Raw genomic sequence first — 23,428 nt, forward strand, 5'->3', positions numbered from 1 at the left:
GTAGGAATTGTCTCATTGGTCCACATCAGCATTTTGAAAAGAGGACCAGTGAACAGACTGTCCATCAAAATTGAATACAAGAAGCTTAGTGCCTCCAGCAAGTTGCTACTTATAAGCTGAAAGACACCTGGACAAGACAGGAAATGAGATACTCATGCAATGACTGGCCACTAAGAAGGGGTGGGGAGGGGCCCTCCACTTGTTGTGGCCCAGGGCCCCTAATCCACCTCTGGCCATACCCCACTTTTGGATACTTTTTGGCCCTTCTTGATGAGTTGCGCCATCTTGCACAATGCATGCCTGCAAAGACACAAAGTATTCAAAGCAAAATCTATGTCTGCTCCCCATTTCTTCTTCCCCTTTCTTTGTGCCTAAATAAATATGCTGCAGTATAAAGCATGTGAGGTACATTTTATGTACCCTACTAGTCTCACCACACCTAATAGAAAAAAATATTATGCATGAATTGGGCCTCATTCTGCCCCCTTTAAATGTATACTAACTTATTCTATGAATAGTCTCATTGACTGACAGTCATAGTTGCTGGGAAAACATTATGATACACACCATGTAACACACACTGGCCCAGATTCTCAGAAAGTATTCAGATGCCTAATTCCCATTGATTCATGGGAGTTAGACACCTAAATACATTAGAGGACAAGACAATTTTTAAAGATCTATTGGCATTTAAATGCTGATTTACAAAAACAAACGTGAAGGGTGGGAAACAGGGATCAAATATGCCAGCAAAGTGATCAGGGTGATGGCAGGCATGCATCTGAGTTCCATCATTCTCTCTTCTTTCTTTAGATATTTGTTTTAATTACATTGCGGGAGGAGTGGTTTGGAGAGCAGGCATTCAGAGCTGGAGACAGTAAGAGGTAACAATTGTTTAAATGAGAAAGAGGAGAGGGAAACAGTGTGAAAGAGGAGAGGGGAATTGTGAGAAGAACAGGCAAGGAGAGTGGGGTGTTGTAGTTGAGGAAGGATCAATAGTGAATGGCAAAACAAGGTTAAAATCCAGAGTCCAAGTCCCCAATCCTGCTAACACCTTAGTGCAAACAAACTACTTTCAGAGTTAGGTGAATGATGTCAAGAGATGATGAAAGGTTCCAGCTGCTACTGGTGTTCTTCATGTGTAGGAGATGTACTGGCCTTATTTCCAAAAACAGGTAGATCTGGGCCCAGTGCAGGAATGCCCTGGGTATACCAGGGAGTACCCTGCACCCTCAACTGTAGCTGGTGCTGGATGCTTATGCCTATTAGATTCTATAAGACTTTTCCATAAAGGAAATCTGTGATATATATGAAATGTGCATGATACTTCATCTATTTTTCAAAAAGAATAAACCTTGATTTCACTGGTCTCATTGTTACCTGCATAGGACCCATGTCTAGCTTTTAATGTTGAGTATATATGTTTAATTTCTCTACCATACCAGGAAATACGGTTCTTGCACTGAATCGCTCTCATCTAAAAATAAATAGTTAAAAATGATCATGCGAATCCTCCATCAGAAGAGATGTTTATTGATGTATACTCACTGCTTACACGTCAATAAGAATATTCATGTGAGTAAACATTTTCAGTATCTGTACCTGTCTTTTTAACAAGTTCCCCATTTCTTTATCTCCTGTGTCAGGTTCCTCACTTTCCTTTTTAGTGGACCAAACTTCTCATTTATCTTCAATTTATTGAAAACTGAACACAAACAGAAATAATTTGTCAATTTTACTGTATTTTCTTTTTATTTCTGTCAAGATTTACTTATATCCCTATATTGGGTCCTGCACTTGAGGTGCTAAGGACCCTCACCTCCCATTTAAATCAATGATACTGATGGCTCTCAGCTATAGGAGTTAAGGGCATTCAATACATCACGGTAACAGGATATCGACCTCTGTCTTTTTACCAACCTGGTCCCAACTTGAATTTTAATTGTAGTGTATCCAACTGTTCTTAATTTTTTTTTTCTCTCATGGATTTCTCATTCACAGTAAAATTCCATTAGACACTTTGTTAAATAAAAGCTGTTGTTTCACTTCCTTTACTACATATGTTCATATGCATTTCAGAGTTAAGGACACTAAATGCCAAAATACTCTTCAATTTCAACCTTATCATACAATACTTGACTGTGTTCTGGACTCAGGCCCAGAAATTAATTTGACTATGTAGACAAACAACCTGTGGAAGAAAACAGTCCTAGGCTACCCTTTAGAAACACAGTTTGCGTAACTATCACAACCAACATTTTAGTAACTTGTTGAAATGATTAAAAATAACAAATGCTTTTTAATCATTTCTATTCCAATCCAGGATCATGGACCCACTGTGCTAGGCACTGTACAAACACATAACAAAAAGATGGTCCCTGCTTGAAGAGCTTACAATCTCTTTAATGTTGAAATCTACTATATACCAACATATACACTTCTATGTGGCTGTGGTGTGAAGGAGCTGATGAGGCCTCGATCCATTGTTGTGCAACCCCTTCTCCCCACTTGGCTACTATTAATCTTATGGCTGGAATAGCAGTTGCAGCTCTTTCATTTCCCATGAGCAGTGAGGCTAGTGAATCTAAGTAAATATGGATCTGGGAGCACTGGTGTGTGGCTACTTCAAGTGCCATGCTCCTCTTCCCACTCCACCCCCAGACAGTGTTTAAGTGGGATGGAGCCTGAGGACTGATTCTCTATACCATGGATGAATTTCACCATAAGTGAGTTATTAGTCCTCTTGGAAGGTGCATAAGCAATAATCCTGAAGTCTGAGGTCCTTTTTGTTCTTTCCTCCACAGAAAAGGAATTGCAGAAGCAGTAGCCCTTGCAAGTTTCCTCAGCACACCACACCACACCTCTGTTCTCGAGAGACTGCCACGAAAGCAGAAAGAGGTGGTTGAGTCTTCATGCCCATTTAATTCTTTGCCTCTCTGATGCTTAAATACTGTAAATTTTGGTGATGGTCTTTGTAATGTGGACTCCTAAGCACTGACCGGAGTGCAAAAACCAAGGAATCTAGCAAGGATTGCTAGATCAGGCCTCAGCTGGTTTCATACTGGCAAATGAGCAGCTGCCAATTGCTAATAACTTCCCACTACCAGTCTCCTGGGACAAGATTTGAACTGGTGACCTATAAGTAACATCTAAGTAATTCAAGATCTCCATATAATCAAAGTTATGGACATCTTACAGATTTGTCTTATCTATAAAAATGTCTTTGTCTGCTCCCTCTAACTTCCCTGCAGCTTCACAACAGTGAATGGACTATCCATACTGTTTCTGATGTCAACTAAAATATTTGTTAAAGTTTTTGCACTCAGTGGTCCAAATCCTCTCAGATGGGTATTTTCAATGAAGTGAAGCAGGGATCAAAAAGAGCAGCATTTGGCTTAGTCTCAACTAATCTCTTATTTGATTTGCTGTTAGCACTCTTGGTTTAAAATTGTGATGTTTAAAATTTCCCATTCATTTTCATGATTTTACCGTGCCTTCATTTTTCCAGTAACATCATACTTATCCCTGAAAACATGTAACTTCAGTCAAACATCATTTTATTACGTGTTTCCGAATACTGCACAAAAGTTACTTAAGGGCTTGCTTCTGCTCTCAACTGAAGGCATTGGCAAAAATCCAATTAACTTCAAGAGGAGGAGGCATGGGTTCTACATTCAACTCTATTTGCTTGATCTTTTCACAGCCTCCTACAGTTTTATCAAGGTATTTACTAGGTATCTACATAGGTATTGCCAATTATAAAATTTTTCTATCTTCAAAACTAATAAAAAAAACCTACATCTTTTTATAGTGTTAAACAAAAAACATAAAAAACAAAAATGGCACTTCAGAATTTGGAAAAAGGGGAAAGTGCCTTGGGTCTTAACTTCAAAAAATACCTAGCAAAATATATCCACAGGCTCACAGACACTCTTTAGAGATGTCTGCCTCAAACTCATTATGCAGCAAAATGATTTCAACTAAACCAAAAATAAAAGTGTGAATGAATCTTTCAGATTAGACGATACGCACAGATTGGATCTTTCTTGCTCTCTCGATAAATGGAAAGGAGTAGTGTTATCAATGCTCCCTGTATTCCACATGGAAGCAGGGGAATGGTCCCGCTACCATGGGGAATTTTCCTGCCTTCTATACTACCCCAGTGGAACTGGATGGCAAAAGGATCTGAGTCAGCACCAACTCCCTTTACCTGGATGCCTGCCTGACCTTGAGGTCTCCTCTTCCTCTCTCCTATGTGGCAGAGTCCTCGTACCTACCCATGATAAGGCTGGGCCCCGGATCCTGGGTAGGGGGACTTAATCCCCAGTCTCGTCATGGGTCACACAGGAGCTAGAGTGTCCCCACTCCAGGGTGCTCACTTCCCCAGTGATCAGTACATTGAGTTTAAGCCACATACAATTTTTTAAACAGCAACTGTAAAAAGAATAAGGGAAAAACTGAAAAGGTTAAAGGAACAAGGAATCCCACACTATGAGGACAGGGAACACCATAAACAATAGTCTCTGGAATGCAAGAACATTCACAGCCTATTCCTTACACATCCCAGGCCTCTTTCCCAGGACCTGGATGTGCCCAGGTTATATCGCAGGTAAGGCACCTGCTCTGGTGGGGTCTACACATCCCCAGGTTCTGGTGGTGAGATCTTTCTCCCTGGAATCGGGCCTCCCATCAGGTTTGTGTCCCCCTTCCAAAACCAGCCTTCAAGGCCCTCTTGTCGGGTGATGTCTTTCTCTGCTTCACCCTCTCTGCCCAGGATCCTCACCTCGTTCTCCCCAGCTGCCCACAACTCCAGTTTACTTGCCGCTGGGCCAACTTTCTGCTATCCCAGATCTGGTCATGCAGCTCCGCACTGTAGCTTGCCTCTGGTCATGCAGCTCCAGCTCCCCTGCTCTGAGCTGCTGCTTTCCTGGGTTCTGCCCTCACAGCTCCAACTAAAAACCTACTAAGTTTCAGTAAGGGAATGTCTACACTGCAATTTAACACCCGTTCCCATGTAAGCTGCCCATGTCAGCTCACTCAGGCTCTTGTGGCTCAGGTAATGAGCTGTTTAATTGCAGTGTAGATGAACCTGGGGTCTCCCACCTCACAGGTTCCCAGAGCCCAAACTACAGCCTGAGTCCAAATGTCTACATTGCAATTAGACAGCCTCTTAGTCCGAGCCCGGCGAGCCCACGTCAGCTGACATTGTCAGCTGTGGGTGTTTAATTGCAGTATAGACATACCTTAAGGGGCCAACAGCCCCCTTACACAGCTTACCAGAAGCTGTAACTAACATGGCTGCCATTGTGAACTATACTTCCCAATCGCCTTGTTTTCAGAGACAAACTGGCTAAAACTAACAGGTTCCACCTTGATCCGTCACCACTGAGGAGACAGAGATGTTTCAGTCTACCTACTCATGGTATTCAGAGCTTTGGTCCCTAAAGCCTGCGGGGGGGCCACCACTACTGGCTTACTTATAAACCCTAGACTGCTTCCCCACAACCATTTCCTCCCCTTCAACAACATTGTCTCATGTCCCACAAGCATTTGGGAAAGTCAATCATACTTAAACACATGCTCAGAGCTAAGCTGGAACTGAGTAGTAACAAAAAAGGAGGACTCATCTTTAGCTTCAAATGTACACACTATTACAGATACACACTTTAACACTAAAAAGAAAACTACTAAGTTACTTCAATAAATATTACAGCCCACTTTTTTAAAAAACATAGAAGTTAAGTCCCTCCCTTTCCAAGATATAATATATCTAATTCAAAACAACTGGCCAAGATTTTCAAAAGTGATTAGTGATTTTTGGATGCCCTAGTTGTGACACTTTCAAGGACCTGATTTTCAGAAAGTGCCAAGCACCTGTGCTGTGAAAATCTGAACCCTTCAAACCTGGGCATCCAAAATCACTAATAATTTTTGAAAACCTTGACAATTTAATTTTAAGCGTGTTTCTTGTGCTTATTTACAAAATAGCACAAGCGAATTCCTTTGCTGAACTGCAGTAATCCACTGATTTATGTTATCAGTTATTAAAATGTATGCTGCTCTGATTTCACAAGCCTTTAATTACTCATCTCCACCCACAGAAAGCATTAGCAAGCAATACATGATATGTATTTCTTAAAATATAGCAGAGAAAGAAAAGCAGAGTGTCAGGCTCTTCAAAAACTGCATATTTTGGTGACTCAGAACAATGAGCAGCAATATCAGGAGATTAATAAAATTAAGCGTTCATATTCATTCTCTCTTGCAGTTGGTCGTGTTTAAATGGTGGGCTGTCCTAGGGTTAAAAATAAGCCCCTCCAGTTTTAAGCTTTTAAATTGTAGTTTTAATCCATGGTCTCATTAAAATTTGATAGACTATATTCAAAGCATATGTCCGACAAATGTTCACAATTCCTTTATTTATTTATTTAGTTAAATGCTATCCACTGCAAACCAGAGGCTAGCAACATTATAATTTTCTCCTGATTATTGAAAAGTTTTCCCCCTGACTACTACTAACATTTAATCTTAAACTTTGTCTTAATTTCATGTAATATCAGAACTCTTTTTCCCATAGAAATTTAGTATCATTTGTAAAAAACCCCCAAACCTAAAACTCATTGTAAAAACCAGCAAAGCAAGGTAATGCAAAGTTAAAACTTACGTTCTATTTCTAACTTTTTTAACACACCTAGGCCTAAGTCCTGCAGACATTTTGCACATGAACAGGCTCATTGAACTTACGTGCACTGTCAAATTCCATTCTGAACGTTATTGATTTGTGTCATATCTTTAACAATTTAATTGCTAGGCATTGTAATTTTCCCAGATATTATCTACTGCACTTTATTTTGTTTATACGGTTCAATTAGGCTGTGTAAATATTTAAAATGTTTAAGTGTTAATTTTTAAAGCTACTAATTTTTTTTTGTAAATTTTATAAAGTTAAGAGTATTAAAGCCTCCATGATTAGACTATCTGAGTGTCTCCCAGGTATTTAAAACTAGAAATAAATCTCTATCTTCTTATCCAGCCAGCAGGAGCAATAGCTTGATTGAGAAATAGATAGGGTTTTTGTTTGCTTGTGTGTGTGTTGTATAAGAAGAACTTACTGAACAAGAGTTAAGTTAAATAAGTAAGTTTTGTGAGGTCTGTGGTCATTCTTGTGTCTTGTGGGAGTCAGTTCCACAATCTAACTTGTATGAAAGTTCTGTAGAAGCCTTAAATATGTAGAGAATGGAGTACTGAGGTGATGTATTCACAGTAATCTACATTGCTAAACCAGTATGGGTTGTTTTGTTCAGGGTTTGTGGCTTTATTTCCTCAAACAGTTTCTTCAGACCTTGACACATGGGTTCCTCTTTTCCTGCAGTCCCAATTGTAATGCTCACATGTCCTTTATCCTCCCTGGACTTACAGTCCTTTATCCCTTAGTGCAGAGGTATCTCTCCAGAAAGTGTCAAGTGAGGAGAGGAGGAGGTTGTTACCTGGCTCTACTATGGGAAGCCTGGGGTCATAGATCATGAGGAAGTGATCTGCAACCAACCCAAGAATACCCTGCTCCACATGGCTACTTCCTGCAATATCCGTCTCAGTTCAGGCCTTCCTCAGGTATCTTCAGCCAAGCTCCCTGTGGAGTACATACCCAGCTTTTGGATTAGTTTGTTTAGGAAACAGAAATAAATGCTTGTTTGTGAGCTTGATACCACTGAGCAATGGTTTCTTTAGAACAGATCAGACTGTTGTATAGTAAAGATTGGGTGGTAGTTTCCTATCATCAGAGGAGCACTTGCTTTGCAGTGGTGGTCTCAGCTATGCTTTACTGTCTTTCCACCCAGGGAAGGCAGGAGTCAAGTTGGTGGCCCTGATTGCCATGACATACTTGTGTAAATGAGCCGGATTCTTTATTGTCTAGTTTGTCAAGGTGGTAATTCAGCACATGCACTAAGGTTAAAATTCTTGAGCTGATCCACTGAATGAGTAAATGAAATTTGAGATGTTGGAGTCAGGGGAATGAAATTCTCACTGGATGATGAAGAGCAGGTAAACTGGTTTGCCACCACTACTCAACTGCTGCATGCTGCACACCTGTATGTGGCAGGGGGAGAGTGGGGAGTGCACCAGTGGAGCCACCTAGTTGCAGATCCACAAACCCTGCCAATGTCTCTACCCCCACAGGAATAGAGAAAATGTCAGACCAGTAGTCCGTTTACACCAGTATTCTGAATTTGACAGTAGCCTGTATCAGATACTTTAGAGAATTTTCCACATAGTGAATTGGAAATATTTAATGACTTGAAAATACTGCAGTATAAATGCTTAGACAATCGTTTATATTGTGAACTTGGTCACTGGAATTTCAATAAAGCCTTCTGAACATTAGCTAATTCAACAAATATCTGAGATCATTAGCTTCCAGGTTTCTCTTCTATGTTCTATTTTTAAAAAAACATTTTTTGTGAAAATGTATATTAAATACAAAAAAAAGCCTCAGACTGAGACGTTTATGCTCTGGGGTTTATTCTCCTATCAGTGCATAAGAGATTTACCCAGATCTCTCCTATTAACACAAGTGGGAGTTGTAAACCAATCCCCTATGCATCACTTGGAGAACATACCTCAAAGCTTTGCCCTGAGCAAATCTTTATGATTGTTACAAACCCCTGGGAATAGGGATTTATAATGGCAACACTGACAAAGACCCTAATCTACAGTTTAGTGATGGGAAGAACAGCACTGATATCCATTTTCAGTTATTATTTTGCTGCTCAACTTGAACTCTAAATTGTTTCCTCCTTGAAGAAATATTTGAAGTAATTTTATAGAAATAACTATGATAGTGCTAAGAAGTTTCTGAAACCTTTTTAAATACTATCTCAATTTTCAACCTTTTCTCCTCATGACACCGTATATGCTATGATTTGTATTATTTCCAGAATTTGCATCAAAACTTTTCAGATTGCAATTAACAAACATCATCTATAACTTCTCACACATATATTGTAAATCTTGTTTTCTGATTTCCATACACTTAATTTATTACTTGCAATTTTTCTCGTTGCCCTTTAGAGACACATGATCTGTTATTTAGGTAATTATTTCCATTTTTAAAAACCTGCAAAAAGGGAGAAAAAACAAAAGCAAGGACTAAAACTAAATTAGATTGATGTTTAAGGAGCTTTTTTGGATCTAGTAAACCCTGCTAAGCTACTGACTTGAAAATTTATATTGTTTGAAACTAAGGCCCTGTCTACACTGGCAAGTTTCTGTGCAGTAAAGCAGCTTTCTGCACTGTAACTCCTGAGGTGTACACACTGCCAAGCCACTTAGTGCTCAGAAACTACGCAGTTGTAGCGCTTAAAAATACCCATCCCAACGAGAGGCCTAGAGCTTTCTCCACCAGGGCTACAGCGCTGCGGTGCCAGTGTAGACACCGTAGTTGATTACAGTGCTGCAATTGGCCTCCAGGAAGTGTCCCACAATGCCTGTTCTTGCCTCTCTGGTCACTGGTTTGAACTCTACTGCCCTGCCCTCAGGTGACTAACAGTCATCCCCACCCCGTAAATTCCTTTGGAATTTTGAAAGCCCCCTTTCTGTTTGCTCGGTGATGCATGCAGTGGTCTCAGCGCATCTTTCCAGGTGGTCATGCCTGCTTCATGCACCAGGCGATCCCCTGCTTGGAGCAATGTCGAGCTGCTGGACCTCATCAGCATTTGGAGAGAGGAGGCTGTCCAGTCCCAGCTGCGCTCCAACCATAGGAATTATGATACCTACAGACAGATTTCACGATGCATGACAGAAAGGAGCCATGACCGGGACACACTGCAATGTAGGGTCAAAGTGAAGGAGCTGTGGAATGCCTACCACCAGTGCTGCGCTCACGAGCTGCCGGTTCTACAAAGAGCTGGACGCGATACTCGGCTGCAACCCCACCTCCACTGCGAAAACCACTGTGGATACTTTGGTGGCTCGTGTGCCAGCCGAAAGGGGACCGAGCCAGGAGGAGGAAATCTTGGATGAGGATGTGGAGGGAGACCCAAAGGCAGAGGATGACTCGGAGGTCAGAGATGCATGCAGCCAGGAGCTCTTTTCTACCCCGGAGGAGGCTAGCTAGTCACAGCTGTCAGATGTTGGCGAAGCGCAAACAGGAGAGGAGGCCCCTGGTAAGTGGATTTGATTTGGGGAATTGCTGAAGAGAGTTGTTGTGGGCAGGAGGGTTGCAGAAAGCAGGCTTGTCTCCCACTGCATGTGTAGTCTGAGTGGCGGAACAGGCTGTTGATTGACGCCCTCACTTCACGGGAATCTCCCTCAGAGAACTCCAGAAAACTCTCATGGAGATACTCTCGTGGAGTTCTTCAGCAGAGCTGCTTTGTTTCTTGCCCCATTAAGGGTGACTTTCCCACGCCACTGTGCCGTCACGGGGGGAGGGGGGGTGAGAGGGCCTGGAGCGGACCATTGCTGCCAGGGCTGGTGCAAGGAGGTTTCATGCCCTAGGCGAAACTTCCACCTGGCGCCACCCCCCGCCCCCGCGGCAACTCCCCGCCTGCCCCCCCGTCCTGAGGGCCCCCCCCCGCAGCAGCTCCCTGCTGCCGCCCCCCCCTCGGCCCGGGGAGCCCCCCCTGCGACACCTCCCCACCTCCCCCCCGTCTCCCTCCTTCCCTCCCCTCGGCCCGGGGAGACCCACCATGCAGTAGCTCCTCACCGGCCCCTCCCTCCCTCCTTCCCTCCCCTAAGCCCGGGGAGCCGTGTGCAGCAGCTCCCTGCCCCAGCTCACCTCTGCTCCGCCTCCTCCCCGAGCACGCCACCGCTTCTCCCGCCTCCCAGGCTTGTGGCACCAATCAGCTGTTTGGCGTGTAAGTCTGGGAGGGAGAGAAGCAGAGCGGGGCGGTGCTCAGGTGAGGAGGCAGAGCAGAGGTGAGCTGGGGCGGGGAGCGGTTCCCCTGTGTGCCACCCCTCCCCCCGTTACTTGCTGCAGGCGGCCCTCCCTGCGCCCTCCTGCCCCAGCTTACCTCCACTCCACCGCCGCCCCCAACCACTTGGCACCCTAGGTGACCACCTAGTTCATCTAGTGGTTGCACCGGCCCTGATTGCTGCACACAGGTGAGCCACATAGCCTCCCTTGATTCCCTGCTCACCCTCAGCAGAGAGATATCTTCCGTAATGATCACATCCTGGGGAAAGTGTGGGGACAGGAATGATTATCAGGCTTCCCCTACAGTGCTGGCTCTCCCCAAGATCCACATGCCCAGTGTACAGCAGGGTCTGGGAAGAGTGATTTACCCTGCCCCTGCGACTACTCACCATTTTAGGGGTCTTGTGGCTCAAGTGTGCTTGGCTGCGGTCAGCCAGTTAGTGACAGGTGTGTGAGTACTGGCTGTGTTTTAAATCAGTGAATCAGTGTTTTCTGTGTTGCAAACAATACTGCTTCTGTAAAATGTGGTGTTTAAATGTCACAGAGATGACCTTGGGAGCCCAGCTTCCCTCTTTGTTATCGGCAGCTGAATGGCTGCGCAGAACTAGAAAGTGGCCAAGAACTAAGGAGGACTTTCTGTGTGATGTTATGATGCACTCTGCCGCCGAGAAGCAGGAATTGAAGGAGTGGTGGGACAGCAAGAAGAGGAATCAAAAGGAGAATGCGGCATGCCAGAATGAAGCCACAGAGCGGCTCTTAAAGGTTATGAAGCTCCAAGCAAACATGCTCCAGGAGATACTAGCTCTTCAAACCGAGCAGTTCTGCGCCCGCCCTCCCCTACAGCCGCTGTTGCAAAACTCTTTCGCAAGCAAACCCCAGACACTGCCAACACACTCTTATCAACTTCCTGCCTCCAGTCTATACCTGCGGCATTCCACTCCTCCACCCTCACGGTCCAGCACTGTGGATTCCCTCACCCACTGCACTCAATACCCTCCCGCTGCAGTTTGGCCCTGCTGAAGTACAGTACCCACTGCATTGTACTCCAAAAGAGAAGGTTGGATATGATCCCTGGACAAATCTTTAGCCGTCCCGGGACCCTTCCTCCTCCTGGGACCTTCCCTTCCCCCATCTCCCTCCGTGCTGATGGGTTTTTTTTTGGTTTGACTCTCTCCTCCGGTTGTTGTTTTTTAATAAAAAAATTGTGTTGGTTTGAAAGCAATCTTTATTCTATAAATTGAAAGCAAAAAGAGTCCTGCAATGCAACATACAATTATGTTAAACCCATTGTCTGCATCAATCACAATCACCTCCTAGCATTACAAGCACTGCACTCCCGAACATAGCAACAAATATTAGTGGCTTTCAGCTTCAAATTGCTGCCTCAAGGCATCCCTGATCCTTATGGCCCAGCACTGCACCCCTCTAATAGCCCTGGTCTCTGGCTGTTCAAACTCATCCTCCAGGCACTGAGCCTCTGCGGTCCAGCCCTGAATGAAGCTTTCACCCTTCCCTTCACAAATATTATGGAGCGTACAGGACACGGCTATAAGTATAGGAATATTGTTGTTGGCCAGGTACAGCTTCCCACAGAGGCAGTGCCAGTGGGCTTTTAAACGGCCAAAAGCGCACTCAACAGTCATTCTGCACTTGTTCAGCCTGTTGTTGAACCACCCCTTGCTGCTGTCAAGTTGCCCTGTGTACAGCTTCATAAGCCATGGCATTAAGGGGTAGGTGGGGTCTCCCAGGATCACAGTGGGCATTTCGAGTTCTCCTACGGTGATCTTCTGGTCCAGGAAGAAAGTGCCTGCTTGCAGCTTCCTGAACAGGCCAGTGTTCCGAAAGATGCGTGCGTCATGCACCTTTCCAGACCAGCCTGCGTTAATGTCTGTGAAATGCTCACAGTGATCCACAAGTGCCTGGAAAACCATTGAGAAATACCCCTTGCAATTAATGTAGTTGGTGGCTAGGTGGTCTGGTGCCAGAATTGGAATTTGTGTGCCATCTATTGCCCCTCCACAGTTAGGGAAGCCCATTTGTGCAAAGCCATCTACAATGTCATGCATGTTTCCCAGAGTCATGGTCTTTTGGAGCAGGATGCGATTAATGGCCCTGCAGACTTCCGTCAACACGAGTCCAACAATAGACTTTCCCACTCCGAACTGGTTAGCGCCCGATCGGGAGCAGTCTGGAAGGGCCAGCTTCCACAGTGCAATTGCCACGCGCTTCTCCAGAGACAAGGCAGCTCTCATTCTCGTGTCCTTGCACCGTGGGGCTGGGACAAGCTCATCACTCAGTCCTGTGAATCTGGCTTTCCTCATCCGAAAGTTCTGCAGCCAGTGCTCGTCATCCCAGACGTGCATCATAATGTGATCCCAGCACTCAGTGCTTGTTTCCTAAGCCCAAAAGTAGCATTCCACTGTGGTCAGGACCTCAGCGAATGCCACAAGCAATCTCGTGTCATAACTACTATGCGTGGCAAGATCAATGTCGCACTCCTCTTGCCTTTGTAGTTTAAAGAATAACTCCACTGCCACTCATGACGTGTTGGTCAGAGTGAGCAGCATACTGATCAACAGTTCGGGATCCATTCCTGCAGCCTGAAGAGGCAGGGTGCGCCGTACACAAATGGTTGAAAGATGGCGCCAAATGTGGATGGAAGCACAGGGATTGCTGAGATGTGAAGCAATGCATCACGGAGCATTGGGACAGGACCCAATGCCTTCCCACAACTCTTAGCAGCGGAAGAGAAAGAGGTGCTCTGTGGGATAGCTGTCCAGAGTGCACCACTCCGAATACCACTAAAAGTGCCGCAAGTGTGAACACGCTATTGTGCAGGCAGCTGACAGTGTGAACACACAACAGCAGTTTCCCTTCAACGCTCTCTGAGTGGCGTTGTAACTCCTGGCACTGTAACTCTGCCAGCGTAGACATACCCTAAGTTTTTTTGTACAACAATTTTATGTTAAAGGAAATCCTGTGAAAGTATTCATTATTAAATATGGACATTATAACAAGTCATAAGTATATTATAACAAGTGAGTAAGCATTGCATGGGTAATTTAGATCAGCAATGGAAGGCCCATAGTGGACTTCCAAGAGTATCTTTTTCTTTTCCTCACAATGTTCTAAAAAGGTTTTCCTGGAGAACACTTTTTGTGCTCAGAGTAGCAGCCGTGTTAGTCTGTATTCGCAAAAAGAAAAGGAGTACTTGTGGCACCTTAGAGACTAAATAAATAGGTTAGTCTCTAAGGTGCCACAAGTACTCCTTTACTCTTTGTGCTGCATTTTTTGCCATTTTCTTCATCTTCCAGTTATGATAAGAGAACTTTATCAGAAAGATGGGTTTTGCAGTATGTTCTGAAGGTAATCAGATTTTGAGCTAGTTTAATCTCCTCTGACAGCTCATCTGATAGCAGAGCCCTTTCCAGAGAAAACACTTTGTCTCTGGTCTTCACTCATGTCATCTTAGGTATTGTGACCTTCATTGTCCTAGCAGAGTGCAACTGTATGGAGACCATGGTTGGATATGCAATCACTGATGTAGATGAGTCCTGACCCTCTGATGGTTTTGAATATTAGAACCAGAGCCTTGAGTTAGCAACAGAAGCAGATTGAGAACTTGTGGAGGATGAAAAGCATAGGGATGATGTGCTCACAATAGACTATTCTCTTGAGACAGTAGACCTCACATGCTGCTGAAGATGAAGCATCTGCATTGCTTACATCTTCTGTTCAAAATACAGTGAATTACATTAATCCAGTGTGGAGGTGTCATATGCATCAACATTTTCTGAGAAGGGGTCCTTGAAAATTGAAGGTATAAATGGACATTTTTTTGTCAATGGTTCTACCTAGTCATCTGACGTTAGTAATACTCCAGTAGGAATCAAGGCTTCATACCATAGTGATGAAATGAGGGACAGCCTTTAATGGGAGTGGAGGGCAGTGTCCCACCTAGTTCCTTCAGAGTGTTTCCCACTCCCAACAAGTATTATTTTATTCTTGAGTGGGTTTGGCTTAAGTCATCTGCTCTTTATCCAGATGCTGATCCCCTTGTAGGCACTGTGACATTCTGATGAAATCATGCTGAAACAGAAATATGTAGCTAAGTGTCATCTATATGGTGGTGGTGGAAGAACCAGTGACATCTCACCACCTCTTCAAAAGGTCTTATGTAAATAATGAAAGTTTGGGAAGTAGTAAGGGAGGATAGATCCTTGTGGGACTTCACAGATGAGGAATTTTGAGAAGGAAAAATAGCTTTCCATCACCACTCTCTAGGTTCCTCTGGGAAGAGTAATTATGCAAATGTGGGAACATAAAAATGTTCATACTAGATTAGACCAGTGGTTCATCTCATAGAATCACAGACTTTAAGGTCAGAAGAGACCATTACAATCGTCTAGTCTGACCTTCTGCACAACACAGGCCACAGAATCTCACCCACCCACTCCTGTAACAAATCCCTAACCTATGTCTGAGCTATTGAAGTCCTCGAATCGTGGTTTAAAGACTTCAAGATGCAGAGAATCCTCCAGCAAGTGACCCATGCCCCATGCTGCAGAGGAAGGCAAAAAAACCCCAGAGCCTCTGCCAATCTGCCCTGGAGGAAAATTCCTTCCCAACCCCAAATATGGCGATCAGCTAAAACCTGAGCATTTGGACAAGACTCACCAGCCAGACACCCAGGAATGAATTCCCTGTAGTAACTTAGATCCCACCCCATCTAACATCCCATCACAGGCCATTGGGCATATTTACTGCTAATTGTCAAAGAACGAAATAGTCAATTATGAAATAACTTGCCCATAGGGCAGTTTCTTTCTAGCCTGTCAGTTAGTGGTTCACTTACCCCTTGAAGCATGTGAGATTCTGTCTTTTTAAAGAGCAAACACACACAAAACATGCAAACAATTTAAAAAAACCCCCATTTCTGTTGTCTAATGTAGCTCTGGAGGTTCTCATTACCCACATAAATATAAATGTCTAATCCTTTTGACAGCCTTTTGGAATCTGAGTAAGCTCTTGGTCTCAATGATACCTGTGAGAATGAGTTCCACCAGTTAATTATATATTGTGCAAAAAACTATTTCATATTATCAATTTAATTTTTTTTTCTTTTCAATCTCATTGAATGTTTCTTGTTCTTGTATGATGATGATAGCATGAAAATTCTCAAGACAGAATTAAAATATTAAAACATTGAAGTTTTTCTTGTTAAATCTATATTATACTTGGATTGAGACAGTCCCTTACATTGGGCTCCAATACTGCAAATATCACAAATGACATTTTAGCATAATGGTTGCCACCACTAACAGGCATACAAATGCAAAATATAATTTAAAATTTTAATTTCTGGTCAGTTTTAGTTTGGACGGTGAGATGATTCTTCCCTTTTGAGCTTTTAAACTATCATGATGAGGAAAATGGACCAGATTTTAAAAAGACAGCACATAGGACTGGGCAAATCACCATTTCTAAATGGACATCTGTCAAAGTTCAGTACTATGGTGTAGAGGAACACATTTTGTGGTCTTTGAAATGCTATTTTTTAGACAAAAATCAGGCTTACATATAGGATTTTAAGTTCTTTTTAGGACAATTATTTTTAGGAAAATAATGTCTACTTAGCAACTGCTTAGAAATTGACCTTCTTAACTGAACCAATTTTTAACAAATATTTTAATTCCTGACCTTTCCTGTCCTTGTTTCCAACTTAAGAAAAAAAATCCATCTCTTTAATGCATGTTCTGATAGTTTTGGAATTTAATGGAAATGAACATGAGTAAATACAATTATTTAGGAAATAAAATCCCTGGTTTGTTTCCCACCCAAAAAACCAGCAAACTAATTTGTATAAACCCCTCCTTTCCCATATAACGAAAGCATGGAACCAGACGTGTAGGTAACAATTGGAAACATATACTCATAATATTCATTTATTATATGTTTGTGTAGCACCTAGCACAACGGTACCCAACCTGTTTATGGCCTTTAAGCACTGCTAAAATATAAACATTAAAGCATAATAAAATAATAATAATAATTAATAATAATCCCGCTCATACGTCTCAGTGCTGAAATGAAACACAAGGACATCTAGAATGAGGGACACTGACCCTTGAAATGGGGGACTATATTTTCCCTCCATTTTGTCCTCAAAACATCCTTCTATCATCCCCAAAGTTTTTCCCTCTGTCCTGTCATTACCTCCAAACTCCCCCATCTCCTCACTTTCTCCATTTTGCCTAGTAGCCTTTTTAGTTTTTCAAGCAGCCCAGAGAATTTTAGGCATCCCTGAAAGTTCCCTGCTTGGGTGGGTTCTGCTTCTGTAGACCAAGGTGCTCTCTCAGCTAGTTGTGCAGAGAATCTCAGCTTGGGTAGTGAGAGGAAGAAACATGAAAAATAGCATGGAGTCATAAGTAAGTAGCAAAGGCAACCCAGGGAGGGGGCATGCATTGGTAGGAGGAGAGAGAGACAGCCGGGGAAGCAAGGAAAGAGAGGCACTCTGCTAGCTCTGAAAGGCAGCCAAGAGGAGAAGCGCATGCAGAACAGTTTGGGAACATGGCACAGGAGGTGTCAGGACTAGAGCTGGGCAAATTTTTGGGCTAAAACTTTTTTTCTCTGAGAAAAGTAATTTCAGGTCAACTGAAACAATTCACAAATTCGCCAAATTGTTTCAGTCCAAAAAAGTCCAAACCAAACAAATCGTCAGAAGAAACACGAACATTTTCTAAGTGAAATATTTTATTTTTTTTTATTGAAAATGTCTTTTTGTTTATAATTTTACTTTAAAAAAACAGTAAGAAAAACCCTCAAAATCAATATGATACATTTAGTTTTTGTTTGTTATTCACACAGCTCTGGTCGGGACATACCCCCAAACCAGTGCTCATGACAGAATTAAACCCAATACAACAGACACACAAAATTACAATATGATCACTGACATGGTAGACACTGATACAGTATCTGTTTGGCATTATAAAACTTAATTTAAAAGCCTTCTAGGCACCATAACAAATGTTGCCCTATAGAAATAAAAATCTGTATACTATAGAAAATGCTTGCCTACCCATGTTAAGAACAACAGCAAATGACAACACCAACATGGGTAATATGGAGAATTATTATAGTGTTGTCTGACCAAATAATTGCTAATTACTAATTACCGTCACTTCATACATATATTTCCATATCTGACTACTTATGGTATTGCTAGTGTGTGGATAGCCTCTAAACATATAATAGAGAATGATGCAAAAAGTATTTAGTAACAATAGGTATCTAGAGAAAAGATACAAACTTTTTCTTACCTGGTATAAATGGAAACTTATTCTAGAACCACTTAAATGAATACTATGCTTCCAACACTAAACTTTTCTTTGTTCCACAACCTAAATTACATTTCATCAGCTAATTTATGCTTCAATTGTGGCATAGTTAAAGAAATGAATTTTCCATCCTCTCCAGATTGCTACTACCAGAATATACCTTTAATACCAGAAAGTAATAATAAAACTGTGTGTTCACCCCTTAAAGACACGTTGTGTCAAATCCATCCCATTGGCAGTTTTAATTCTGCCAAAATTAATGCTGAGTTACACTAAAGATGAATTTCCACAATTGTACATTTGTGTGTCAGGAATCAAAATTCTAAGATGAGCTTTTACACTGCAAATCATATGTCTGCTATTTGTCAACTATTTAGCTGTAAACAGAAACAATATCATTTTTCAGGTTTACATTGCTGGTAGACACATTGACGATAAGACATGTGGAAAACAGAAACAAAGTTTTACATTATTAGTTCTTTAACACACACACACACTCTTCATTTTGTGGATCTTTTAGAATATTGACATTAACAAGGTTGATAAAGATATTTTCAGAGCTAATGATGTGGATGTTTTCTGCAGTTACAACATGCAATCAAATTTGTTAAAGACTGCAAAAAGTGAAGAATGTGCTGGGAAATGTGCCTATCGGAAAGAGTAGTTGGAAGCATGTTAGTATTTGGGCAATTTATTTATTTATGCGGACAGAGGGGAAAGGATGATCATAAGAACCTGTGGTTGTGAAATATTTTTGTTTATGACGTTTAAATTAAAGCTTTGTAAAAACTACAAGTGTGGAACAAACAGATTCTTTTTTTTAAAAATTGCATTAGACCACTGTTAATTTGTTTTTTTTCCCCATATATGGGAGCATTAATACAATCTACTTAAATTTGTTATTGCCCCTGATAACTTGCCTCACAAAATACATGGGGTGTATTTGCAAACCCACTAACATCTTTATTTGTCTTAATAAATTACCCACTTTGCCAACAAACTCCAGCCTCTCTTCAAAGAATATTTGTAAGATCAACTCTGTTTAAATAATGTATCACCTACTAAAACTTTTGGTTTCACATAATAGATCACGAATATACACATCTTGATTTACCATCCTACTCAGAGACTGTATTAGTTTGCAAAGTTTATTCTTCTTACAAGAAATTAACAGCATTCAGTGCTTGTCACTAATGAAAACCATACTTTCCTCCTTCCAACACTGCTGTCAATCAAATGCCTGAATGAAGACTACTAGCCTCTTCACTGTGGAGTTTTGCGACTAGATGCACAATGCACCACTTTCTCCATTTTGTGATCTTTAGGGCTACTGGGTTAGTCTATTCCAATGCATTTTTCTTATATTACATCTCAATATAACATCATAGAAGAAAAATCCTCGTCATAATGCATGTTTAGCAGAATATTTATACTATGGCCAGATTCTGATCTGATTTGCAATGGCCTCAATCTAGAATCATTCCACAAAAGGGATTAGAGGGACATTTTGACCAGTACAGCTGAGATCATAATCTGGCTACATGTGGTATTTAAAAACACTGAAGTGCTATCTGTTTTGAACATTTACATAACAAGAAGTGCTAATTTCTGTATTTTTGTTCTTTTCTACCTTCTCAGTACCAATGTGGGTCCCCCTCCACAGCTATAGCAATTGAAAAACAAATAGGATTCCATCAATTTCCAACAGAAGACAAAAATGTAGCAAGAAAATCAACAGGAAGTTCAACTGATATGCGCTACTTATTGCCATATATGGCTCCTGCCAGGGAAATGCCTGCTTAGATGAATTATGCAAAGTGAATAAACTATCTTCTGGTAAGAAATTTGCATGACCTCTCAATCATATCAGCTGGTTCCCAGACCTGGATGATTTAAAAAACAAAACGATATTTGACAATCTCAAATTATGTGTGGGTCATCCAGATCAGGTCAGTACATTTTCAAGGGACAATCAACTTACTGTGGTGTCTACACCATGCTGGGTCGATGGGAGACGCTCTCCCATTGACTTACCTTACCCTTCTTGTCCCCAGTGGAGTACTGGAGTTGACTTGAGTACTCTGCTGTTGATTTAGCGGGTCTTCACTAGACTCACTAAATCAACCCCCAGTGCATCAGTCACAGCAGTGTCGATCCTGCAGTAGTGTAGACATGGCCTTTACAAGCTGTATCAAGTCTATGTTCCTGAAGAGCCTGGAGTAACCTCTCCAGCAGTTGGTATATTAAGCTGACTGTGGTCTTGAGGAGGAATTGGCAGATTCCGTTTTTGGAAGTACTTCTGAGTCAGAAGCCCTCTTCATTGATTTCTCCATCAAAAATAATTTTATATGAATCTGAAACCTGGTGATTTTGATTCAGCAATAGGGCTGGTAGCCTTGGCACCAAGGCACTGACTACCTAAAATGCAGTTACATAAAAGTAACTTCTCTAACAACTATGAAACGAGAACTTCTAGAGAGATAAAGGGCCACCAGTTTTGTTCTTTTGCACTTCCATGGGCAGTAAGAAGGAACTGAGTGGCAGTTGGAGTTACTCCATCCTTTATGCTCTTTGAAAGGAGTAATGTGAGGATATGCAGGGAGCATGCTTGGCGCCAACTGGTTAAAAGATTCTGGTCTCCTGCAATGGCGCATATCTATGTCAAGAGTGGGACCAATGTGGACAGGTACTCAAAGATGAGTCATATTTTATGCACTGCTATAATTCTCATGATTTAGAGGTAATTATGGTTCTTCATTTCCAACAAAATAGCTTCACTATTATACAATTTCCTTATTTTTCAAAGGACATCTAAATGATCTTTAGTCACCACAAAACACTGGTAGTTATTTTTAAAGCTTCTGACAGTAGAATCAGCCAAGCACAAACATAAGGGGATTTTGAACTCAGTACAACCTTGATGTAATGGAATAGGCAGGTGTTTATAGGCCTACTTTTGTCTCATGGAAAGCTATGAAAAACACTATATTAAACACAATCTAGCTTGTACATTAGGTATTTTCCTTATTTATTCTTTTATTATTAGACATTGGCATAAAATGAAGATCCTTGCTCCTTATGAGTTCTCCTCACAAAGTCATAATAACTTGCTTTTAAGGTTTGAAAAGTATTCTTTTTGTTGTCCTTTCTCTCCCCTCCTCCCCCAAAAGTAGCATGCTATAAAAAGTGCATTGATCTTATGCATTAACTCTTACTCAGAACTCTTATGTAAGGCTAGTTTGACCAAATTTAATATTTCCAAGTTAAGTTACTCAAGGGCAAAACTGCTAGTATTGGAGCCACTCTGAAAGGTCATCAGATGCCTGGCAAATTTACATTCACTGTGGGATACAGTAAAAGATGCTGAAAGTTCCACGAGGCCTCTCACCTTCATAAGCATCACATTTCAGGTGTCACTAAAGTTATATTATCTGCTGGCATAACCAAAGGAACTTCATGAACTTTATAATTTCAGTCAGCATTTGCCATATTCAAAAGAGCCCTTTGCAGAAATTATGACATACATCAGCTGAGTTTACACAGACTCCATGAGTACAATGTTTGAGAGACACCTCATTCAAAGGTTGTATTCATGAGCACTACAAGTTCTGCTGGTTACTCCAATAAGGCATGCAATTTCTCATGTGCTTCCAAAATAGGTGCCTCAACAAGGGACAGAAGATAACATTTTCAAAAGCACCTAAGTGTTTTAGGAACCTTTGTCCCATTGAAAAGCATTTTTGAACATTTTACCCAAATTGTATGAAGTGTCTGTTTTTTTCACTATTATGCTCACAAGTGTTAAGTATTTTCCAGCTACAAGAAAAAAAAAAGTGAGACACTAGCCTAGGTTAAGCAATGTCAGATAAGTGTAAACAAATACAGTACTCAACAAAAACCTACACCCACACACACACCAAAAATTGCTCAAAAGATTAGTGGATTTGCAATTAATGTCCTAATGATAACGTTAACTTACCTAACGTTTCTGAAAACCCTGCTGTGATAGGGTTCTTGGAGGGCCAGGCAGCCTTGCAGTTAGCACACCTGATGTCTGGTCCCTTGCTTCCCTGACTGGGTGCCAGAAAAATCTGGTTCCTGACCTTAGGCTGGGGATCTTCTGGCTTCCATTCGCATCTGGGGCTCAGCCATTAAGGATGTGTGGTAGGGGAATCCAGGTCCTTCTCTCCACCAGGTCCCAGTCCAGGGCCCTATGTGAAGCAACACCAGCAGACTCCTCCCAGCAGAAAGGCTAAGTTCACTGTCCTGGACTAATACCTACTTATGTCCCTTTGGTTTGGGGCATGGCCCCTATCATCCAAATAGTCTATTTTGGCTCACTTTGAGTAGCACTCTCTTGTGGATCTTTTGCAGCATCCTACTATGGCCTCAGGTCCCTCTGGGCAGAAGCGTGTATATGGTTAGAGAGGCCTAGCCCGACAATGTCCTTACAGTCAAAAAATAAAGTTCAATCACGGCTGGATGCTCCCCAGCAGGCTCTCTCAGTCAGGGAGATGTGCTTCTCCCCGGCAGTTGTTCCAGCTGTCAGACTTGCAGTGAAACTCCCCTTATGTACGGAGAAGCAGAACTACCACTTGTCTTTTCACCAGTCAGCCCTAAACTGAACCAAGTTCTCTCCTTTTCTTCCTCTTCCGGGCCTGGCATTGACTGCAGGTACAGCAGGGTGGAGATAGCTGGGCATAGGCTCTCTTTATCACTTTTTCTGCTGGGGTGAGGTTTCTCTGCTCTATCATATGTCCACTTATTGGCCCAGAGGCATCCACAGGAGCATATGCGATTACAACAGGATGGCCTGTAGCTATAGGATGGAATACTACATTCCACCCTTTCACCTGTATCAGATCCAGGAAGAAGTTACACAGGTGAAATGAGGGCTGAAGCCCATATTTGTAGAACGCGTAGGTACAGATCTCTGGCACATTCTAGAGATCGGTTCTGTGGCCAATATTAGGAAGTCCCCAAATTGCAGTGGAAGAGTGAAGAGGGCTTCTTCCAGCACACTGTGGTGGCATCTCAGGCCTGTAAGAAGATGATAAGATGCAAGACTTTCTGAGGCTGTGGCTTATCATGGATGCATTGTCCAGAGATGGTACACGTCTCCACTTGTATTTGTTGGGTAGGTGGCAGTTCATTGACCAGTACACCATGTAACATA

The 23,428-nt window shown here is 42.1% G+C and overlaps 1 long non-coding RNA gene across 1 annotated transcript; it reads left to right on the forward strand.

The window, feature by feature from the left end:
* The first annotated feature begins 1,453 nt into the window (after positions 1-1,453).
* Positions 1,454-19,988, forward strand: LOC141981364 (uncharacterized). Its single transcript, XR_012637748.1, has 3 exons — positions 1,454-1,575; positions 2,805-2,898; positions 19,891-19,988. It is a non-coding gene; the product is annotated as an uncharacterized LOC141981364 (long non-coding RNA).
* The last annotated feature ends 3,440 nt before the right edge of the window (positions 19,989-23,428 follow it).

The sequence above is a fragment of the Natator depressus genome, chromosome 2 (genome assembly GCF_965152275.1).
Source record: "Natator depressus isolate rNatDep1 chromosome 2, rNatDep2.hap1, whole genome shotgun sequence".
NCBI lineage: Eukaryota > Metazoa > Chordata > Testudines > Cheloniidae > Natator > Natator depressus.